Here is a 6,000-nt window from a genome sequence, read left to right on the forward strand (position 1 = left end):
ATGTAGAGTATATAGAATGAAACAATTATAAAAATCGCATTTTTTGGAGGAAAAAAAAAACACTAATTGCCAACATGTCCTCTTGCTGCCAGCAAGAACAAAAAATACATTTAATGAAAAACATACTTAGAGATATGATAGAAACAAGCTGATTACATTAATATATTGCCAGAATTATGCACTATTTTTAAGAAAGAAAACATTTAATTTTCTAATCCATGAAAAAAGGCTCTTCCCCTCCCTTCAGCTTGGACAAAGTCCTGGGAAAGCAAATTATTAACTCGCACACGGAAATGTCTCTCAAACAAAAGGTTTTTAAGAAAAAGTGGCAGATTGCCTCGGAGGAATAAGGAACGAGCTTGGGCTAAGATGTTATATCTCCATGTAGTGTCATGTGCCTTTTTGTGATTTGGCTTGATTTTGGTGATTTGGCTTAGAAACCGGTGGTCGTATGAAACGCTTCCTGGTGATGGACATTGCTCCTGCTCATCCTCCAGACTTGGAAGAGCAAATGGTGAAGGAGTTTCATTTCATCACAGTGAAGTTCTTGCCCCCTAATTCCACACCTCTTCTCCAGCCCATGGACCAGCAGATTATTTCAAACTTCAAAAAACTCTACACCAAACTAATGCTTCAAAGGTGCTTTAACATAACTTCAGACTCGGAATTGACCCTAAGAGAGTTCTGGAAAGATCACTTCAATATCCTCCATTCCATAAACCTTATAGGTAAGTCTTGGCAGAGAGTGTCTTCCAGGACGATGAACTCTGCTTGGAGAAAACTGTGGCCAGAATGTGTCCTCGACAAAGATTTTGAAAAGTTTGAGGCTGACCCTGACAACTCTTTGCCAGTTGTGGAGTCTATTATAGCATTGGGAAAGTCATTGGGGTTGGAAGTTAGTGGCGAGGATGCGGGAGAGTTGGTGGAGGACCACAATGAAGAGCTAACCACTGAAAAGCTGCTAGACCATAATCTGCAACAGCAACAGACCACAGCTCAGGAAATTGCTTCAGAGAAGGAAGAGAGAGGGAAAAAGTTGCTTTCTTCAGAGATTAAGGAGATGTGTGCAATGTGGACTAGGATAGAAAGATTTATGGAGGAACATCACCCGGACAAAGCAGTTGCAGGCTGTGTATACGACATATTCAATGACAATGTTTTATCTCATTTTAGGTAAATTTTAAAGAAGCACCAGAAACAGACCTTTCTGGAACAATTTTTTGAGCGACAGGGGTCCAGTGACTCTCAAGCTGGTCCTAGTGGCATTAAAAAACAAAAAAAGGAAGTAACCCCGGAAAAGTACTTGGTATCTGAAGTCTTTATGGAAGGGGATTCCCCTCCCAAACAATAGTAATTCTTCCATCCTCTCCCCTCCTCCCATCTTCCACACATCAACGACTCCTCAATAAAGGTAAGTGTCAAGTTATTATTGTTTTATTCTTCATGTATCATTGTTTTCTGTGTAGATAAATGTACGCTGAATTTAAAAAAAAATATTTTTTAATACTTTTGGGTGTCTGGAACGGATTAATTTGATTGACATTATTTCTTATGGGGAAAATGATTTTGAAAATCGTGAATTTTGAATTTCAGCAGACTCTCTGGAGCAAATTCAAGGGTCCACTGTATTACGAACATAGGTATCTAAACGGAGTAAGGGATCAATAGTGGAGCTGCCCTTACGGAAGCCAAATTGGCGAGTGGAAAGACTATTGTGTGTCTCTAAATACCACGCCAAGCGTCTATTTACTAAACGGGTCTGGAGAGTACTTGCCACTCAATTTCCCTATTTTTTCCAAACTGCACTCATAGAAGAAGCCGAAGTAACTGTAAAAACGCAGTCCCACCAACAAGTGTGTTGTGCTTCACGGATGACACGTCGGGCAACCACCCTCGCCCGCTTAAAATCGAGGAGTCTCTCTGTGGTCCTATTGTAACGATATCTGTTCCATGCAGCACATTTGAAATGCACTGCACAAGCAGAAGTAGGAGACCACCAAGGCACGCATTTATGAGGGTGTCTACTCGAGGTTTGAGAGATTGTATTCAAGGTTGCTGATAAAACCGAGGACAAAAATAGTTGCAATGGCCCAACAGTTGAAGACGAAAGAGATGGTTCTTCACTAAAAACAGTTTGACGCGTGTAAAGAGCCCAATTTGCCTGTTCAGACTGCTAACGTGAGCTACGAGGAGGTCGAAAATTCATATGAGATGCAGGATAAGAAAATGATCGCTGTCATGTAAATCAGGGAGCAAAGACCAGATATAGTTGAGTGCAGTTGAGGAGGAGCAAATTGAGAGATATATGCAAGAAAGAGTGCAAGGATAGAAATGAATGGTAGGACCTGTATTTAAAAATATGGAGGGGAAAAGTAGTGAGATGAGACGAACTGATCGCCATGAGAGTCATAGTGAGACCCTCCCCATAGGAAATGATGAGCATTAAAATCTAATAAGCAGATAGAAGGAGGTAGGGAAGAAATCAGAGATTCCACAACAGGAATAGATAATGGCCGGGATGGAGAAAGATATAAAGAGCAGATTGTATACCACGTGTCCAAGTAGATGCTGCCTGCAGTGTAATGTAGTGAAATATGGACAAGGACCTGTGAATGTGGTATACTGTGGTGTGCGAGAAGTGCGCTTTCATTAAAAGTCCCATCAGGAAAAAATCTGATGAATGTAATAATATATAGCCCGAGACTGGACGGATAACAGCAGAGTGCAATTTTGGTTCTTGCAGACACAGGGAAAAACTGGAGGAACAATGCCTGAAGCTCTCCCCAATTACTGCACTGTAAATAAACCATGATCAGCTAATAAGAGTGTAACAGTAACATTTGGCAGTTGTCTTTGGACCAGGAGGGCCAACATGGGGAGGCATTGGGAAATAGTAAAGATGGCGTGAAGAAAGGTAGTGTGAAGAAGGGCGTAGAAGGTGAGAATGTGAAATGGCAGAAGGTGGACTGGTGTCCAACATAGTTGTTGTCTCCTCGATAAATACGATAAATGCAGAGATGGCTTCAATAGTTTCTGATGAGAAAGAACACGGAGAGAGCATGGTCGCAGGGGAAGATGTTGTCTGGGTAAAAAGTGGAGAGATAACGAAAGACACAAAAGAAAGGGTAGAGGTGTCTTGGTAGGCAAAAATTTCTGGAGGGACAGGCGATGGAACAACTATACTAGGGGTTGGATGAGCCCCCACAACAATATCAGATGCATCTCTAGGTAAAGACCTAGACGCGGAGATAAGGAAAGAAGAACGTTTGGGAATGCCATGTAGTTTGGGGGTTGAAGGAGATTTAGACATAGATGACTCTAGAGAAGAAGGGATATATGGCATCAATTTAGTTAGGAGAGGGCGCTGAGATGTTGAAACATGGGAGTGGGAAGGTGAGGAAGTGGGGACAGTAAGAGATGATGAGGTTGGAACCTCAGAGCCCAGGACCGTAAAAGAGAAAGGGACACAGAGGCAACTGTGGAAGCAGGCATCACCAAGGTCTGGGGCCGTCTAGCGACCCTGGAATTAAAAAGCCATGGAAATAGTCCTTGGAGGTGAGATGGGAAACTGCCATGATGCAAGAGAAGCCCTCATTCTCGTTAAGACAATAGATCTCCCTTCCTCTTAAGAAAATTGGACAACGGCGAGAATAGGTAGAGTGCGCCTCTTTGCAGTTACGACAAGTGGAGGGTGGCTGCAGGATGGACTGCTATGGTCAGCTACACCACAGACAAGGCACTTTGCAACTGACCTGCAATATTTTGCCGAGTTGCCGAAGCGCCAGCATTTTCTACATTCTTGCGGGGTAGGGATCACCTCCCTCACTTGTAGGCTTTGTCTTGCTAGGTAAATAGATGGTGGATGTTCACGGCTATCGAAAGTTATCATCGCTATATTGCAAGGATAACGCCTTCATCTGCGGAGAGGGAGTATGTATCAACTTTAATGATCGGGAGATTCTGGAGCTCGAGTTACTTCAGAAAGTCTTCATTACAATCCAGAGAAAGTCGAGTTGTATGATCGTATGTGGAAGGATAGTAGATCCACAGCAAGTATTAAGGAAGATGTGCTTGAGAATTATAACTAGTGTTTACCTGGAGTTTACCTGGAGAGAGTTCCGGGGGTCAACGCCCCCGCGACCCGGTCTGTGACCAGGCCGTGTTGTCACCAATGTCAAAAAGTGAGAGATTATGGGCCTGCTCTGGATTTTGAACTGTAGCAATGCAGGTTCCACTCTTAAGAACATGGAAGGAAATGTTCTGCCCAACATGGTGAAGGAGTGCCTTGCTGATGCTGAAGTCAGAAAGATTGGCAGTAGTAGAAGTAGGATGGAGCATAAAGAATTTTGTCCAGGAAGTACTTTGAAACAGAGAGTAAGGGGGGGAATTACTTTGTTGGACTTTTTTTAGATGCATGAGAGGAAACTGAGGTAGGGTAATCAGTGACAATTTCAAGTCTTTTGGACAGAAGGTTAAAGGCAGGCCATCCTGAGTCGTGTGTACGATCTGAAAATTGATGCACTGTGTGTGGAGAAGCCGGGATCGTCAAAGCTGTGCAGAGGTCAGAAGTGTCTAAATAGTCTGTCGGAACTGGGGAACCATAGGAGGGAAACACTACCCAGAGAAGGTACCGAGTTGGAAAAGAGGTCCCAAGAATGGTCCGAAGGTCTGCAGGGTCTGTAGGGGTGTGCCGCTGGAAAGGGTCTAGGAGGAGGCAGGTCATGGGTCTCGATAAGTTTCCCCCTTTATTTTTATTTGTTTATTTTAAAAAAGGGGGAATGTGCAGAGAGAGATCCCAGGAAGAATGAAAGGGATCGTATATCCCCAAGCCCAAGTGGGCCCTCAGAGCGGTCAACAATGCAGATGTGGTGAAGAACCCATGCCACTCCCTACCTTTCATACTGGTAAACCAACAATCCAAGATAGCAACCTCATCCACCGAGTCACCTCCGTGGACAAAAGAGAGGGCAGCCGGAAACCCACCACAAGGCATACCTCCTACGGCCACTACCTCCCAGAACCGACAGGCAGCCTACAAAGATGCACCTGTTATCCAAAGGAAACCCTAAGCCACCCCCCAGAAATCCAGAGGTGGATTGGGACATTTCCAGATGATCCAGATTCCACGGCAAACACCACCACCACATGGACCTCAACGGAATGGGACGAACAACGACACCCTTTCCCCAACCTAGGAGCTAGAATATCAGAGGCAAACACTCCAAAGGCCAAAAGCAGGAAAGGAAGCCGAGGGGAGAGATTGGGAAAGCACAGGAATGGGATTGATAGGGTAAGGAAGGGAGAAGTGGGGGTAATTAGGTTCAGTTGGAGGAAGAAGACTGAGATGTCCAATTCCTCAGACAAAGAACATCTTCGCCTCGTCAAGCAACCGCCTTTGAAGGCAAAGAAATACTCAAGGAAACTCAAATACTTGTGAATCTGTATACCCATATTGATAACCTTTTATAGTGATGCAGTGTTGAGAGATATGAGAGAGGAAATATTCACGAATATTAAAAAATCATCAGGAATATCATGAAGGTGAGAATGAGTAACAGTCGTTAATGTTCTTTTCTTAAGTTACTACAAGGTACCGCACAAAACTAAAGTAATAGTGACAGAGCTGTCTAATAAATATGATTAAATAATGGCACTAAACTTATAGCTGATGATCTGACGTGGTTATTGGGCGGTCTCTTAAGTTTTCATTCCATTCTGCACTGCTTTCTATAATAAATCTTGAAGTGTATCCCAAGCCCCTCTTGGGAGGAAGGTGAGGGAGGAGGGTGTATCTGGCACTGAACCTCTCAAAGGACAGGCCATGTGCCAGACATGTTTTCTTACCTCTGAGAGAATCTTTCCCCTCATCATACCTGTTGCAACACTGTATAGTTCCTGACGAAGAATGGAAATATGAGAGACCTAGTGCTAGAATTTCCCATCCCTTTGAACGTATATATTTGCAGTTTATGTTTAAGGTTTGCAGAATATATTGTAAGA

General features: G+C 43.5%; 1 protein-coding gene across 5 annotated transcripts in view; it reads left to right on the top strand.

The window, feature by feature from the left end:
* LOC128690316 (neuroepithelial cell-transforming gene 1 protein) overlaps nt 1-6,000 on the top strand; it is a 1,446,122-nt gene that overhangs the window by 1,273,000 nt on the left and 167,122 nt on the right. The gene's annotated exons all lie outside the window — the stretch shown is intronic.

Source organism: Cherax quadricarinatus, chromosome 2 (assembly GCF_038502225.1).
Source record: "Cherax quadricarinatus isolate ZL_2023a chromosome 2, ASM3850222v1, whole genome shotgun sequence".
NCBI classification, from domain to species: domain Eukaryota; kingdom Metazoa; phylum Arthropoda; class Malacostraca; order Decapoda; family Parastacidae; genus Cherax; species Cherax quadricarinatus.